An 18,748-nucleotide genomic window follows, 5' to 3' on the forward strand; every position below is an offset into this window, starting at 1 on the left:
AAGAGACATTTCTATAGTCTATACCCATTTAATAAAGATTTTTCATATACATAAAGATTTATTTTTGTGCTCCTTACTCTATTCATATTATCAAAAGTAGGACAAGCAGGTAGACTAAGGATACTCATAAGTTGGGGCAGGAGAGATTTTTGTGGAAGACTCCACGCTTGAAGTTGCTCCATATGAAAACATATATGTAGGTTTAGATCTTGTAGGGTTTCAATACTATCTAGTAAATGTGGTTGGAGCTTAAGTTGAATTTTAGGATAAATACATTCTATGGTAAAATATTGGGTCTTAATTAGTGTAATTCGTAATATACAGCTTAGCATGGCCATTGGGCAAACACCTGGTGGGCTGCGACAGCCATGGGGCGAGCTCTCAACTCAATGGCCAGGTCGGCCTGATGCTGGGTGGTAGAAGGGCCATGTTCTTTGCTCTTTCTACTGTTTAAAAGCATTGCTGTAGCGGGATAACATTTATTCATTTTTTAATTAAAACGCATTTTATGCGACATCTATTGCCTCTTTCTACAGCAGTTATACCCCCATTAAAGGCACTATCCCCCACACAACAGCCCCTATCACTGATATACTACAGCCTGTATCTCCCCCATAAACTATAGAAGTTTTCCTACACATGGAACCCCACAAGCAGACTCCCAACACATGCAACCCCACATTCAACAAAAAATGTCCAACAAAAAACTGTCATGCGGCCTCCCCATACAAAAGCATACACAACACCGCAACAACGTAAGAAACCTACCCCAATTGCATGCAAAAACACCCTATATCCCTATACACCCTATATCCCTATACACCCATTTTGGGATGTGTGTGTGTCACTGGTGATGACAGAACATGCCCCCTCTCTGACAACAACCCTATCCACCCCCTCCCATATTGGGCTGCTTTACCTCTGAATGCCTGGGCCTTATTTTTGTCCTGTTCTCTCCTTGGTGTTATATAATGTCTCTGGATAAAAGGTTAAATACATCTTTTTATATTTTAATTACAACTAAATTCCAGGATATTAAGATTGGTCTTTGGGTAGCAGAACAAAATGGAGAGCCTTATGTTTGTTTGTTTGTTTTTAGTGTTTTGTTTCATTTATATCAAAATATATCTTTAGAAAAAACTTTAGAAATTGATAAATAGGTCTGGGGAGAGAAGAAGCTTGCTTTATTAGGGACAGAGGAATGTCAGATGCACCAAAAACCCACAGGCACTCAATGGCTGTAAAGATAATACCAAGCTTTTATTGAAACTTAGCTTCTTTTGAAAATGTCTGCATAGGAGGACACATTATAATACTCTGAACTGTGTGATTATAGATCATATTGTATAAAGAAGCTGTTACAGGGAGAAAGAGGGAGAAGAAGGGTGAGGAGGGAGTACCACTGTAAATCAGGAAGAAATCACAGGAACAAGAACCTGGACACGGAAGGTACCTTTAGGCATTTAAGTAAGGCCGAGGCATGATCCATGAATTTGTTGCTGCCCATCATTGTAATTAAAAGTGATATTGAATAATGAATGTTATTAGTTATTTGTCCTTTTTATTGATTGTAATTTGTACTCTCGTATGTAGATTTTTATTTAGCTTTCTCTGTTCAAGATATCTGGGAGCAGTATGTATATAATATATGTATGAATGTTATATGTAAAATAAATTTCTCAAGAAAAATTATATTTAAGCAAGAAAAAAAAGTAAGACTGATGGGATATAAGCTGTATTGACAACTGTAATAGGTTAGATCATTCTAATCCATTAAATAACTTATGTGCTACTAAAGAGCGTAAGAAAGAACATGTTGTAATGCTCCAGCCTGCCTAGAAAAACCTGCTCTCGAAAGATGGAAAGCCAAGGAACCAACTTTGCTGCAAGTAGTATAGAGAAGTTGAACAGTGTTTATTTGGTCTACAGTGTATAAAGGGTTTGTTATACTTCAAGAAGACCACTATATTAGAGAGAAAGTTTTACGAGGTGGGAGTTTGGATGTTTTTACATTTATTGTTGGTGTATTCATTCATGCAAGTGCATTTATTTATCTTTAAATGGACTATCCAGATTGTCTAGTAACAAGTGGACATTTTGAACATTGTAGATTGGGTGCTAGCTGTTTAACTTTCTTTACAGAGACTATAAATGTAACAGTCAATGGTCTACACTGAAGATAAATTCTGCCTGTATCTCTCTCAGCTATAAATTTTGCTGTATGAGGTGGGGGTTGACTAACAGATTTCAAAGCCCCAGTTCTGCCCAAAGCAGGAGTTTGCGGGTCTCGCAGTCCAGTTGTTAGCATTGTGTTTATGAAATCTCTTGGCTGCTTTTTCTGATAGCAGATAATAATGTGTCATTGGAGAAATACTGCTTAGACAGAAAGAGGTTATGAGATTAGGTATCTGGGGAACAGAAAGACGCATTTTAGAATGAGGGAGTTGTGTGTAGCAGTGGGGGACTCCAGAACCTTTACTAACTGTACATGTTTCTCAGCACACCAACACCCATTCAGGGGAGTAGGAGACTGATTAAACAGAAGAAACAATGCAATGATCTCCTTAATAACATATAAGTTATTATACGTTATTATGTCCCTAAGTCCCTAAGTATAAACTGCAGTTTTAAAATGTTCTTTTTTACATTTTGATTTTCTCCAACTTTCACAAACATTCGGTCTATAATCTTCTTTTCTGGATTTTGATTGTTTCACACAAATTGTAAATATTTCTGAATCCACTTTTTTGATGGGGAAAGAGGAGGCGAATAGCTCTGTGTTCATTTATTCTTTTCAATAATAATATCTATGGTGCCTAAAATGTTGGACCGGTTTAAGTGCTGCTTGGGTTAAAGGACACATTAAGTTCTAGCTGTTTAACTTTATTGATGGAGATTATAAATGCTACAGTCAATAGCCTGCAGTGAAGATAATTTCTATCTGTATCTCTCTCACCTATATATTTGTCAAGCCACGTGTCTGGGTGCAGTGGGGAGAGATAGATACATTTTAAAGCCAGAGTTTTTCCCAGAGCAGCAGTTTACAGGTCTCGTGGTTCAGTTACCAGCATTGTGCTCATGAAATCTTGGCTGTGCTTTCTGATAGCATGTAAAATGGGTAATTTAAGGCATACTGCTTAGACTGGAGTGACAGAAAGAGGCTGTGAGATTGGGTATTTCGGGAACAGAAGGAAATCTTTTAGAATGAGGGAGTTAGGACAGAGAATGCGTGGTTCAGATGGCCAAAACTGCATATTGGTTTTTCTTTTTATTGAGAATCAAGCATGCAAAGTATGCAGGCAATTACAGACCCATAGACCCCTAGTATGAAAATGAATACAAGTTTAGTTGGCGTTAATCACAGACTGAGTAGGCAATTCAGATTTAATTTTACCAAAATCTAAATACAGATTTAAAATATCAACACACTGTGTTCTAAAACAAATTTAAAAAAATGTACATTCCTCAAAGGAATACTCCAAGCACCATAACCACTGCATCCCATTGTAATGCTTATGATGTCAGAGGGAGAACAGCTCTGTGTTCATTTATTCTATTTTATAATCATATATACAAAAAAGCAAAGATAAAAATCAACTACCAATGCTATATTTAACTCGTGCCACAAATGCACACTCTTATTTGATATGTGCATTGAACCCACTATGCACATCAGTAATTCTGATTTAGTTGGATAGAATTTCCCTTTGTGTTTTGCTTTAATGATGATTATCTGGATCGAAAAGCAAAAACAAGATACAGCAGATTGCTGCTTTAAAGATTACATTTACCAATGTAGCACAAGGGAAATGATAGAAATAACTCTGTAGAGCTGGAACAGACTCATAATTAACCTGCCAGGATCTTGGTGGGATTTCACAGTCATTCGTTTTTTTTTTTTTTTCTATTCTCTTTATAAAACCATCAGAAGTATACCACTGCAGACACAAACATGACTTATCCTTTGTACCACTAACAAATACTATTTAGACAGCCAGCAATCAATCAAGAACTCAATTCTGTTCCGCAGAAGTGGAATTCTAACAAAGGATATTAATTGCATAGATTTAATTGTCTTTATTGCTGACAGTCAATTTTCCATTCTATCAAAAATACAGAGTACATGTATTATTTTGTTTGAAATTCTGCATATTTAATTATATAGTTGCATCTTTTGAAGTGATGGATAATTGTGACATGACTACAAGACATCTTTAGCAATCAAAACTTAACACCCTTAAAAAACTGTGGATGAAATAGTTTTATTTTTAATGTGTATTTTACATTGTCATATAGAAATGACTAGCATGAAAGCAGACTGCTTCATGTATGGTCAAATTAAGAAATATTGTTGTCCATCTGGATATGATCTGATCCAGACAATGTGTCCCAAATGACAGACGTGGAATAGCAGATACGGTCAACAGTTAAGTGAACCTAATTGATTGTGGCTATTTCTGTGTGAAATGGTTGTGACGAAACTAACTGTTTAATTATTTACATATGAAATGGGCTCATCACATTTAGAACATTTCTCTTTTAGTAGGTTAAATTATGTCATTTGAGTTGCTCTACGAGACATGTGTAAATGATTGCACCATTGAATAATTGCTGTGAATGCATTTTATATATAGGGGGGAGGGGCAGATTGTTTTTTTTTTTTCTTTCTTCTATGTCAGGAGAATTTTAAAATGCATTGTATACCAGCCTTGTTGGTTTATCTATGTTGACAACATATGAATACATAATTGCAGTTAATTTCTTAGGAAAACGTTCTGCACGTCTTGATCAGAAACAATAGTCCACTAGCTATGCAAGTTAAATTTATAAATATTCATTGGCAATTTTTTAGTTCTCTTGGTAGCATGTTCTGTTTGTTGAATCTTTTCCTCAAACAGGAAGACTACTATAAGGGTCACACTACAGCTTGTGCCACTTGATAGATAATTAGTTTATTAAATATAGTTAAAGGAACAGTGAAGACAAAAACTAAAATATTAACAATGCTACTTAAAATCACCTGTTCTGGGTGTGCCCCCAGTTCCCATTTTGTTTCTCTCTGTTTATTGGCTTGCTTATTTAAATTTGCAGATAATATATATCTCTATAGCTCACCAGGCCCCAAAAAAGTTACAAATGTTTATTTAAACTGCATAACAACATATGCATAACCATACGGGTTACATTTAATGCCCCTGTAAGATATACTTGATCATTTAGTATGGAACACATTCACACCGAGGGTTGTATAGTATGTTGCATGCTATGCTATAAGAAGTAGATAAAACTAAAAGTGAAGTATTATAATCATATATAATCATTATCTGATAAGAAATGTTTAGTTAGATAGTCTTGACTCTGCTCTAGAGGCTCTCTGCTACATAAGAAAAACAGAAGACAATTATTCCACTATATCATGAAGGTTTTGAGAAATGTTTGTATTACATTATATTAAAGATGTTTAGGGGAGCACATAGTGTAGCTTCATTTTTTATAGGAAATATTCCTATTTTGTTTTTGGTATGTGATTGGTGGCAAGATGAAATATGTAGAACTGTTTCATTAAGGATGCTTTTTTTTCATATATAATCTGAAGAGACAAGGGGAGAACAGGCTTTTAAATTTGCCCATAGAGGGCTACTATAAGCACCAAAATCACTTTAGCTTGATGAAAGACCCTGTATATTCAGTATCCTGGAGATGCAGCCAGATCTGAGATATTTGGATTTTCTTGCCAGGATTTAACTACACAAATGTGTTTATGGACTGGTTATATATATTTTATCCAAATGTCTACACACCACATGGACAACTTGGGCTGAACTCTCTTTCCTCAACAGATATGACTGCTATAAGCTTACAGAGGGATCCAATTATAAATACCACCTGTGCAGTGGTTTATGGAATAAACATTTCTTCCTGTTCTAATACAGTGTTAAGAATTAGTTTTTTGCATTTTGCATATATTGTCTTTATAATCCATTATATTAGGGGGGTTATTTTTACTTTATTATTTCCTTAGTGTTTTTTTAAATTGATCTAAAAGGGAAATGCTATAGATTATGGGTTATTCTATAGAAACCATCATAATCTACTACAGAAATTACATTAATTACAGGTAGAGAGGGGAGGAAATTAAAAATATGTTCGTACCATATTGTTATGCTTTTCTCCTTTTTCCATTTTATTAATTAATAAAAATTACAAAGTATTCCAAATTTACTCACCTTACCAAGACACATTTGGCACAAAATGTATATAATTATTTATAAATATATTCAATATATGTTTGTGTTTTTAAATGCTGCCACAGTAGTTTATATAGACAGTTTACAAGCATATAGTGCGTTTATGATTGGCGGTATTGTTCTGGAGTAAGAGCCATCTCATCCTTTTCTAAAGATTTTTATCTTAAGGATGTTTCTGTGTGATATGACTGCAAGAGATGGCACCTATACCTATTAGGCAGCAGGGCATCAGTTTTTGTTTATCAATGAACTTATCTTTTGTAGCTATCACAGTCCTTGACAAGACCTGCTCGCTATGATACATTGTGATAAATCCCAAGACAGCATAGCACTATTTACAGCTGCACTCTGAATCACAAATTGGATTCTAACAACCTCTTGTGGATTTATGACAGTAAATTTGACAAGCATAAACCAGCTGTTCAACTTATCTGACAACTGGGCCATGTTAAACCACTCTGCTCTTAAAATGTCCCCATTAAAGTTAAGAAGAATTGGAAAGTTTAGAAGAAAAAAAGGAATGTTTGTTTTAATTTCTGAACTTACAACTCACCTTTTAACATAGTCAATAATACAATCATTTTGTTTTCACACACAGTGTATAGAAGAAAATGTGCGTTTTTTGGTATTTTACTAAACTGATTGATTTTTTTTTCTAACTAGCAATTGCAGCATACCATATGCTCAGCACATCACTAGCCTATATTGATCTGCAAACGCTCATCCCTAAGATATAAGATGCTATGCCAGAAATATCATCTTTATCAGCGGTGAACGAGTTTGTCTCCCTTTGCAATTGCCTCCAAGATTCAACAAGAGCAAATCCAGCCTGCAATAAATCATTGTTATAATTATAAAGTGAAAAACAGCATTCTTAAGGCAGGTGACATATTTTTGGCAATTTTAATTCCTGTCTCCTTTCAGGCTTATATTCTTCCATTTCCTAGGAAAGAGACCGAAAATCGATTGCCTGATTTATTTGCAAGGTTTAAGGAATGAACACACACATCTGATGATTCAATACAGAAGCCATCATATCCAGAGAAAATTGGCCTTTCACAGAAGGATTAACCTTTTAACACATGCACACCTAGACAGAAACACACACATGCACACACATGAATGCTGTGTCAATTACCATCCCAAACTAATTATAATAATGCGAACCACAAAACACAAGAGGGCAACCAAGTTACACACAAGACATGAGATTCATAATGTTGGAAAGTAAGATTGCTGTTTAACATTCTTATAGAAACAGTAATAATAATGCACAAGGGGAAGAATCCCATTAAGCATGCATACATTTACTTGAGAGTCTCATTTCATTAAGATATGGGGAATCCTGGCATTGACAAATGCAAGACACTCTGTTTTGTCTTTTTAAGGACAATAAGTAACATATTTGTGTAGCACTTGAATTAAAATGTAATTAAGCAGCGTATGAAAGTACAGAGGTATAAAACATATATTAATAAGATTCAACAGAAGCATGTATTGTAAGAGAACCCATCATACAAAGTAGTTAAATACATTGTAAGTACATTTTCTATGTCGATAGATTTTTGGCTTGTTTTCTTGTATTTTTTACGAATACTATTAAATTGATCATTAACAAAACATTATTAATAGATCTGAAGTGATAATGTTTTGTCACTATTTAGTTTGAATATTTATCTATAAAATCACATTAACTTTTTAATGAATTACATAGGAATTTAAAAGATTATTTAGTTTTACTGTCTCAAACAAATGTTATTTAAAAATATGTAATATGTGTATGTCATATGTGCACTTTAGACATGCATAGAAAAAAAAATGAATATTTTTTAATAGTTTACAATAAGCAGTTACTTGGCTATTTTAAGTTGTAAAACACAAAGTAAAAGATTACTGTTGCTAATACCTGAAAATTCTCTGGGTCAACATGTCAAACTTCCACTTCCCCGCTGATGATCTGCTGCTGCTGAGATGTGTTAAGTACTTTGGGTCGTTCTCAAGTCGTCCCTGTTGGGACTATCCAATCTGCTGCTAATATAGATCTCCAGTCAGGACCAGGGTCAGCTCCTGGAAGGTAAAATTGGGGAGGGCCAGACAGAAAGCTGCCTGAACCATGCCTAGCCCTCAATCACTGCAAATCCTTTCACTTTAATGGGCACAGTAACAATGTGTAGCACGGTGTAGGGAAAATAAATAATTCATGGTAATGAAAAAAAAAAAAGCGGTGATTTACAACAATCCTTGGAAAGTGAATGAAAAGCATTAAACAGCTCCAAGCAAGGAATTCAGCACCTCACTGCTACTGAGCTCTGAGCAGTATCTGAAGACAATTGCTCTGCTGCTGCTGTTTTCAGTCTATTCGAGCTCTTGTATTCAATTGTATCTCCTGCATCCCTTTCGTTCTCTGCCTCTCTCCCTCTTCTCCTTCTGTCAGAGTCCGTATGAGCAGGGGAAGGGGGATGCTGTATCCAACACTGCAGCTCTGTTTGGCTGACTCCAGTCCTAATGACAGGCACTTTTTTGTGTCTCGTCTATTCTTGCCAGGAGGCAGGGTGCCTAGGGGAAAAAGGGCTGTGCTTTTATTTATTTTTATTTTTTGATTTTTTTTTTTTGGAAAGGGTCTGGGATCATGTCAGTACTCTGAAGTTTCTTGAAGTAGTTGTTTAAGATAACCTGTTCTAAGTTGCAAAAATAGCCAGATGTCTACAGCTCCAGTTATACATCTATTTGTTATTTATGAAAATAGTTCACGTATATGTTGCCACAGCAAAGCATTTTTTTCTTGATGGGATTATATTTTAAAGAGAAGAGACAGGTATGAACTTGTTAGGGAAAGACATAAAATATATAGCATTATTTCATAAAAATTATGAGGTAAAATACTACCGATTAAGTAACTATTCACTAACTTCATCATACACTACTTGGAATGTTCTGCAAGAGGTAACATTTGAAGGCCCATAATATTTCAATGATGTTTTCACAAGATGAAAATGTAATTTACTATTGATAATACAAAAAAAAAATTATCAAGCATCAGTCAATAGAAATGCAATCTAGTACTGCCTTCATGCTCCTTTGCACTGTTTTCCTCATGTTATCGTACCAGTATAACTACAGAAATTGAGTGATAAATCAGGCTGTTTACAAGATGTTTTATGGTTATTCTCATTAAGCCTGCTATTGTTTAGCACTGGCAAAATAATTTTAAATTTTTAGAGACTGCAAAGGCATGTTGGAAATATAGTAGAGATGGGAATATTGTATAGTTTTATTTATTTTAGCCTGAAAGTTAACATTTCCCATTGCTCATTACTCCACAAATCTCATTTTAGTGTGCATTTTTTTAAGCTTTCAAATTTCTTGAGTAGTAATCCACGCCTATGTTATTTATGAATGCTTAATGAACTTTAGCTGTATTCAGATGGATGCAGAAGTTAAATTAAAAAAAACTGGGGTTAGAGTGAACAAGAAACTGTTAGTACCAGATTATCTGATTCTGATAATATTAAAAAGATTCTCTAGTCACTTGAACAACTACAGCTTAATGTAATTTTCTGGTGAGTATAGTCATTCCCTGCATTTATATCTAAACAGACGGTCACTAGAGGTGCGTCTTAGGTTAGTGCTGCACAGCATGCTAGCCTCCCAATGCTTACCTATGGGAAAGCATTGGATTGGCTGAGATGATCAATTCGTTAAGGACCGCGGACATAGCTAGTACGTCTGCGGCAAATAGGAGCCCTGGACTCACCTGGACCAGCTATCCGCGGCGATCACGGTCGGGGGGGGGGGGGACTGCCGGAAACCCCAGCAGTCCCCCTGCAGCAGCTCCTGCCACCCTGGCCCTCCAGGGCCATCTCATCACCATGATCACATTGCCGCAATATTTTTTGAACCCTATCACTGCCTGAGTGGATCCTTTAGGACAATTACAGGACAACGGCTGTTACACTAATAGGGAGTGGGCTCCCTTCTGATTATTCCACAGGCTTTAATATTGAGCCTAATTCCACTGGTTCTCTCCTTGTGAGTACGAGATCATGGTATCATTATTTACCATCTTATTGTACCTTATGATATTGCACTAGGTGCTTACTATTCCCTTTGTGTATTCTACTCTATATCTCTATATCATCCAATACTGCCTACCCAAGAACTAACTACACTCCGCCTACTGTGTATGTATCTTTAATTTGTTTTCAGTTTTGTTAGAGAGGTTACTGCACAGGTGTTTTGAGTGTGTTGGCTATTAATTGGGTTACACACAAGGAATTTGTATTTTTCTCTATTAATTTTCCAAATCACCATAAAACCTGTACTTGAGGGGTACTGTTGTAGTGATGAGACATTACTCTACACAAATATGAGTGTTTTAGAGCAGTAAAATGTATAATATACTGATAATATCATGTGTGAAAAATGCAAAAGAAAACTAATAAAAAAAGCTAATTTTGGCCAGGGTTTGTGACTAAGTGGCTACTAAAAGACTGGACATTCCCCATATTGAATACCATGGGTTGTCTACGTTTACAGATGGTATGCCATGATGGGGTTCATTTTCATTACTGGGCTGCAATACGGTCTCAAAGGCAACATTGGCACAGCAAACCAATCTGGCAAATTTCAATGTGCAAACATAGAAAAGGAGAAACCCTACATTTGATCCCTGTAAGTTTGCAAAAACCCTTAAAACCTGTACATTGGAGGCACTATTGTACTCAGAAAATGTTGCTGAGCACATATTGGTGTGTTCTTTGTCAGTAACACATAACAGGAACTGAGAATCCATGCCTAAAGTACAACGTGAGAGAAAAATAACTTAAAAAAAAAAAATACTAGCCAAAAGTTCAGAAATGTCCTAAATAGGACATGGGTGCATGATGACCACATGTGAAAATTCCAAGTTGGAAACTGAAACGCGCACCCTCCAAATAAGATATTTTAGCCACCAGAGAATCCAACACACCTATACATGGGTGGTATCAATGTACTCAGAAGATGTTGCTAAACACATATTGGGGTTTTCTTTGGCAGTAACAATTAAAGTTTTCAGTACATGTACTCTTAAATTGCTATGTGTGTAAAAAAAATTTTTTTTTTAAATTTGGCATAGATTGGTTGTACATTTGTTGCATGAAAAGAGCATGAAAAGAGTCAAAATACCCCAAGTTTAATACCTTAGGTTGTCTTCTTTAAAAAAACAAACACAAAAAACAATATATACATGTGAAGGGTTATTCAGGTATTCCTAACAGATATCAGTGTTACAATGTAACTGAAAAAAATGGTTTGGAAATGGAATGGTTTGGAAATAGCAAAGTGCTAGTTGTACTTATTGCCCTATAACTTGCAAAAAAAAGCTAAGAACATGTTAACATTGGGTATTTCTAAATTCAGGACAAAATGTAGAAACTATTTATCATGGGTGTTTTTTGGTGGTTGTAGATGCGCAACAGATTTGATTTTGGGTGTCAAAGTTCGAAAAGTGTGTTTTTTTATGATGAAAATAATGGTATCTTTAGAAAGACCATTTAATAGCGAGAAAAACTATATATAATATGTGTAGGTACAGTAAATGAGTAAGAGGAAAATTACAGCTAAACACAAACACTGCAAAAATTTAAAAACAGCCCTGGTCCCAAACGGTAAGAAAATTGAAAAGTGGTCTGGTCACTAAGGGGTTTAAGAGAACCTTAGCATTCAGTACATAATTTCATAACTATGTTCACTTGTAACAGCTCCATCTACTGGACAGCCAGACACACATTCATTGATGACTGATAGTGTCCCAACAATTTTCACTTTACTTTAAACCTCTAGCCCACTGCTTGTATTTTACTAATTTCCTCCATTGCAAAGAGTAAGCAGGTCAAGCAGCCTTATCTGGCAAAGCCTCTTGATTGTGAAAAAAACAGCCAAAAAATATTAAACCAGCTTGAAGAGACAATAAATATTTGCCTGTCAATGTCGACAATCAAAATATTCCTGCTAAAGTATAGATTTTAAATATGGAACCTTGAAACGGTATTTAAATGTATGTTCTCCCCAGGATGTACTTGACAACGAGAAAAAAATTGATAATTTTCCTAGTTTAGCTCATTCTTCATAAATAAATGTTTCATTTAATTGTTTAGTGAAATGGGAAACCAAGTTTATCTTTGTGTGTCAAGTGCCAACATGATTTTTCAACTATAACCAATATTATCTTGTATTATATTTATTCATTTATTATCTAACATTTTTGATTTTATCTGATTATGTAATTGTATAACAGTGCTCCAACTAGCTGCCATTTTGTACCAGATGCTGCTAAATTCTGGGTGCATAAATAAAGGTTTACAAATAATTTCTGTTATATTTTTTTTGACGAAGATTTCAGTCATGAGCCACTTGCTTGAGATGGCAATACAGAGCTTTGACTGCTGCACGCATGCTGCATTTAGTAAGGCTAAGCAGTTCATGTGAACACACGTTCGGCTCTTGCTGTACATGTAATATGTAATCCTCTTGCTGTGGAGACTAGCAAGCCATGATACCTAAGCATGTGAAATGCACTTCTACCCAGGGTTGCCATGGGACAAGAACATTACATTATAGAGAGAGAGCATGTGAAAATTAGTAACAAACAAAAAATGATTATTTAACCAGTGGGCTTACTACGTGGGCATGGGCCTGCATCTTTTATTCTATGAGCCCCTAATCTGGCCCTGCTTCTGGGTACATCAGAGACCAAGTCCCCAGAAGGTACCACATAAGTGCTTTATTGAAAGTGCTTGCATGGTGCCAATCATACATAGGGCATTAAACCCACGCAAGAGCAATTTGTGTAAATGTACAATTTGTTTATGTGGGAATACAGTTATAATGCTATGAGACGCAGGAGAGAAAGATGAATTCATATTTTTTATATTGGTGGAAATGTAAAAAAAAATAGCTGTACCTTTAAAAAATGTGCTTCAGTCCTGACATGTCTAGTATTTCCAATATAATGTAAAATCGCATGTTCCAATGTAATATCGCATGTTTTCTTTCAATCTGGAGATGTGTCATGCTAAACCTGTTTGTTATTCGTAGCACAACAAAAATAAAGAATATTTAAAAAAAAATAGCTGTACAATTTGTATTGACTTTGCTACATTTAATGAAGAACATGTTTTACAAAGATGGCATGTTTTAAATTGGCTAAATAACAACCTGATTGACATAATTTGTCCCCATGCCCAATCATAGGCCGTTAGCACATTCAATCAATCATCTCTTATTAGTTTATTATCTAAAATAGGTATAAACTAGCAACTTGTTATTTTTTTCATTGGTTGGATTATTACGGTAGTCCTAGTTTTGGATTCTAAAATAAGAACCCTCCTTAAACATACTTTTTAGGGTTAGGGTGGTGGATGTGAAATATGCGTCATCTGATAAATATGCAGTAGTATAATAGTAGTCTGACATTTTCCCAATTGTTTTAGCAGATTTTAAGAACCTGTTTTTTTTTTTTTTTTATAATTTCTTTTGGTTTGGTTTATGGAGTAACATGTGCCAATCTAATAACTAAGTATAGTTTACAGAAAATAAAGCAGAGTTTATGGTCCACAGAAAGAAAACCATGCAGATGGGAAGTCTAAAAATTAATGTTTAGCTTTAATCCCAGTTATTTGGTGACAGGATGGCAATTTCAAGCAGATAAACACAGAATAGCATATCCCATTACACTGGACTTTATAATAGGATTTGATTAAAAAGAGTTCCCCATTAAACAAATATATGACAGAAATACAATCATTGCTTTATTTTAGCCGCAAGCTCAACTCTATAATTTACATTAACAATAGCTCATTCAATTTAAAGATTAATTAGCTAGTATTTTGTTGATTGCCAAGTAATATTCAGATCGTATTTTGACTTTATTATTACTTATTTGATTATGACAATATTATGAAAAGTTGGATTTTTTTTGGCCATTGACTTTGTAGACACTCTGGGGTTGTTTCAATGTCCATGAGAAATTTATACTTTTTTTTCTCTCTAATAATGTTTTGTTGCAGTGGATGGAAATATTGGGGTATTTAGTTAAAAGTTTGGGTAAGGCTATTAAAGAGATTCTATAGTGTTAGGAATACAAATCTGTATTCCTAACACTATAGTGCCCTTTGGTCCTTAGCACCCACGACATGTAAAGTGTTAAAACACCCTTTTTTTCACTAATCCAATACCATCGCCTATGTCCCTTGATGCTGGGTCAGCGCTCCACTTCCGATGGGGGACCTGATACACATGCACGGCAAGCATGTTAGGCCCTCTCATTAGGAAAGTATTACTTCAATGCTTCCTATGGGGATTTTACTGACGCTGGATGTCCTCATGCAAAGCATGAGAATGTCCAGCATCAGGCGACCCAGAGTCTGGTAAACTCCTATAAGCGCTTCTAGTGACTGTATGTTAGACAGCCACTAGAGGCTTTCTTAGCGTTGTAATGTAAACATTGCCGTTTCTCTAAAACTGCAATGCTTACTTTCAGGACTAAGCTGGACAGTGATATTGCACCCAGATCACTTCAATGAGATGAACTGGTCTGGGTGCCTATGTCCCTTTAACCTAGTTGACAAGTATAGATAGTAATCATGCTGTTTGCAGTGTCATACTAAAAACAGAACAAATAGAAAAAAAAATGTAATGTAATATACAATGAAAGCACTGCAACAACATAAATTATCATGCAATTCCAGGATAAACATCATATGCAAACCAAATTTGCAAACAAATTAAATTAATTTGATAAATTAATGGACCAAGGTAGCAAACTGCCCTTATCACCCTTCCCAGTCAGGCATCAAGCCCCTGTCTTCTTTCCTTTCTTCTGACAGACAGGATGACTCGCACAGCCACCACAGGGGAGAGCTCCCCTGTGCTGCAGACACGAGGCTACACACAGAGCAGACTGAAGCACTTGCTTCCTCAATCCTCACACAAGGAAGACAGCATGCATTCTGGAGTGAGAAAGGGCAGGCTAGATGGAGGCAATAACTTCAGAATCCATTGTTTTCTGCTGCTCATGGGACCTTGCCTGATAGTACTAAAACAGTCTGTGTGCGCGCTTATCTCAGCTCACCTCTGCATGGGCCCTCATGCTTTGCCTCTCCTGATTATGGCCAAGAGTGGGCCATCAAATGCTGGTGGGAACTGGTGCCATTGCTATATTTACTATATTTACTTTTCAAAATGTTTTCCCTGTTGCCTGCATGTATATCTTATAGATGTAAAATGAATATTTTAACATGAACAAGCAGAATGAATATGTGTGGTACTGTGTATTTGTGTTGAAAAACAACAAGACTGGAAAATCATGCTTAGTTATTTGGAACTCTTGAAGCTAATTTATATGACATTGAAAATTATGATTTGGCCTTATTTCCCGTCCAGATGTAGTGCATGTTATTGAACAAATGGCACATAGAACTGTGCCAGAAAGAATGTGATGTGTGCTGCTCTTTCACTAGAAACCATACATATTTTAGTCATCGTATTTGGCATACACTAGTATTTTTGTGTGTAGCCCTAACTAGATTTAATCATCCACAGGTATGTGGAGATCTTATTGCAAAAACAATAGCATTATTTTCTGCTTTATATTTGAAACTTTATAAACACATTTATTTTGTAAGAAAAAAAAAAACGCAGAGCTGTTTTGTTTACTATACTAAGAATTTATCTGTTCTAAATGGAGACATCTGGAATTTTACTAGTGTTACATCCCTCCGAGCCCTTACTGCCTCCCTCTGCTTTTACTACTAAACACTACACTAAATGCTAACAAGGGATCATTTCTGAAAGTCCACAGCTTTGAATGTCTCTTGTACAGCTAGCATTTTAAAACGTTTTGTTTTAAAGATTCATTATCCTTCAGATGCAGCATCGCATATCTCTTTGCAACCAAAACACATGCCAGACTTAGAACAGAAGTCTAAATCAACATACATCTGACTTAAATATTTATTAAGGAATTATTTTGATATTTGAAGATGACATGTTCAAGGGCAGTCCAGATTTGAAATGATGGCAAGTTTCCTCTTCATACCTGACCAAGGACTAATCATAGGGCAAGGTATTGAGGTTTATCTAAGCTCATTCTCAGAGTTCTCACTTCATGTTTTTGGTGCAATTCATTTCTTAGGCTCTCCCTAAGTGAAAAGTGTAATACAGATATAGATCCTGTTCTCAGTGTTGCATTTCACTGATGAGGCCCTATAAAGACTGAAAACAATTTCTGGGGTTGTTGAATTTGCTGGCTTTTTGCATCTAGACTGCCCTTATGAGCGGGATCAGTCAGATATGCTAACTGTGCCAGTTCTCTCTGTAATGGCATTACCAAGGATAAGAAGATTGAGGGCAAGGCTCCTCAGTAAATGGTTGGGTCACCAATGTAAAAGAGGGACCTTTCCAGTCTGTCATCTACTGCTGCTGCTACCCACAGCTTTAGTCTTCCTCTGAGGGGTCTGTAACTGTCAGTATCACAAAGGTGGAAAAATGGCTGTCCACAAAACTGCAACTTTTGCAAGCCTTCCCCTTTTCCCCCAGAAGAGACTTTCAGTCTCTTCACAGGTAAATACATTGTCAGAGGCTTCTACTATGACTATCAGGTCATAACAGCAAAAGAGTGGGCAACTAGTATTAAAGATGCTTGTCATTAAGGGGTTGAATCATTTTGAGACTGGAGAAGTCATAAGTTGCATTTTGGTTGAATTTGGGCAAACCACCCGAAGCATTCATTGTGTTGAGCTATTTCAGTTGATTTTGTTTGATTTGTTCATTGCACAGAGCTTAAAGTTTATAAATGTTGTCAATAAACCTGATTTTCAATGGGTGTTAAATAATGTTAATTACATTACATTTTGCAAGTTCTGTGAGATATATTGATGTTTAAAATATATAGGCAATATATATTTTAAACATCAGTAAGTCTTGCAGGCCGTAAAAAAATTCAGGTAGTATCTATAAAAGTTTACATGTAAAAACCTTCATCAAGGAACTTTGTCTCTAATATGTGTAATTAATAATTTAAATAAGAAACAATAAAATAAATAGGAAAAGAGAGACAAAGGAGGAGAAAAAACAATTATTTTTCACCACACGTATCTGCCTCCCAGATCTCACAGACCCACTCAGGATCGATTAGAGATACATTTCTTCCATGGTTAACAAACTTTGAAAAAAGTAGGTATTGTGTGTCTTACTTTAGCTGTGAGCTCATCCATGATATAATTATCTTCTAATTTTGCTAGAACTTCTTATACAGATGGTCCTTACATTATTAGTCAAGCTGCTGCTAGACCCTTCTTAGCTGCTCGGGCAATTATGTTAAGTAGTCTTTGCGATGTTTATCCTCAATTGGACGTGAAAATAAAAATGTCCATGGGGATAATTCTATAGTTCTCTGGAGAACGTTTACTGCTAAATCATTAATTCTTTACCAATAGTTGTGTAGTTTAGGGCAATCCCACCATATAAGTAAGTAGGTCTCCTTGTTTCCGCATAATCAATAGAAGAGACCAGGCAGGTTACGTCCAATTTTGTGTAAAAAGACTGGGGTAATAAGCCAGTGAAACATAATTTTGTACATGCGCTCTTGTGAGAGGATACAAATGGATATCTTGGAAGCAGCTTCCCAAATGCCTTCCCATTAACTCCCCTCAAGGGATTCTCCAATATCGGTCTCCAAGGGTTCTATGTATTTCATAGGTCCGCAAATATGAGGTTCTGCACGTAAATGCATGTAAAGGAGTGAAATAGGGCCTTCTTTATATTTTCATTCATTACAAAGGTTTGGGGTTATGCTTTCGTCTTTTTTTCAATATTTATGGAATGTGCAAATTGACATATCTGTAGATAACAAAAAAAAATCATAAAGAGTTAAATGCTGGTTTTGTTGTTGATTTTCATAACTAACCACAGAGTTTCCTTGCCATAAATGGTGAAGTCTCTGCATCCCCACTATCTCTATGTCTTTAAAATCTTGTCATGTGCCCAGAAGGAAGTGTTATTACAAAGGGCTGCTGCCATTGTAGAGGGATTATTGGCTAATTTATATTTGTTTCCTGTTCGGTCCCAAATGTCTATGGAGTTTAATATCGAAGGGCATTTAGTTTGAAAGAAAGTCCTAGAGGATTTATTGTGCCACATGTAAAAGTTTGATTTTCTCTAGGTCCACCCATCTATGTTCCCGTGAAGCTGTGTTCCACATCACTTTATGGTAGAGTTGGACTGCATAGTAATATAATAATAAATGTAGAAGGCCTTCCTTGTTTCTGGGTCTATATAATAGATTTATGGTTAATCTATGCCCTTTTTTGCTAAATAAAAGTATCTATCGTTCACTGTAGACTAGCTGAAATCTCTTTTTGTAACACGAATAGGTGGGACTTGAAATAATAATAAGTGCCTTGGTAATATGTAAAGGTAAATAGTTAATTGAATATTAATTTAATAAGATTGACCTGTTG

At 35.6% G+C, this 18,748-nt stretch overlaps 1 protein-coding gene across 1 annotated transcript in view; it reads right to left on the reverse strand.

Annotated features, from left to right (window-relative positions):
- The window catches only part of LOC134615514 (bifunctional heparan sulfate N-deacetylase/N-sulfotransferase 3-like), a 291,558-nt gene extending 282,825 nt beyond the window's left edge, over positions 1-8,733 (reverse strand). Inside the window, exon 1 of the mRNA XM_063460045.1 lies at positions 8,155-8,733. The gene's annotated coding sequence lies outside the window, so the exon portion shown is untranslated. The remainder of the gene's footprint in view (positions 1-8,154) is intronic.
- Positions 8,734-18,748: the final 10,015 nt, after the last annotated feature.

This window comes from Pelobates fuscus, chromosome 6, assembly GCF_036172605.1.
Source record: "Pelobates fuscus isolate aPelFus1 chromosome 6, aPelFus1.pri, whole genome shotgun sequence".
NCBI classification, from domain to species: domain Eukaryota; kingdom Metazoa; phylum Chordata; class Amphibia; order Anura; family Pelobatidae; genus Pelobates; species Pelobates fuscus.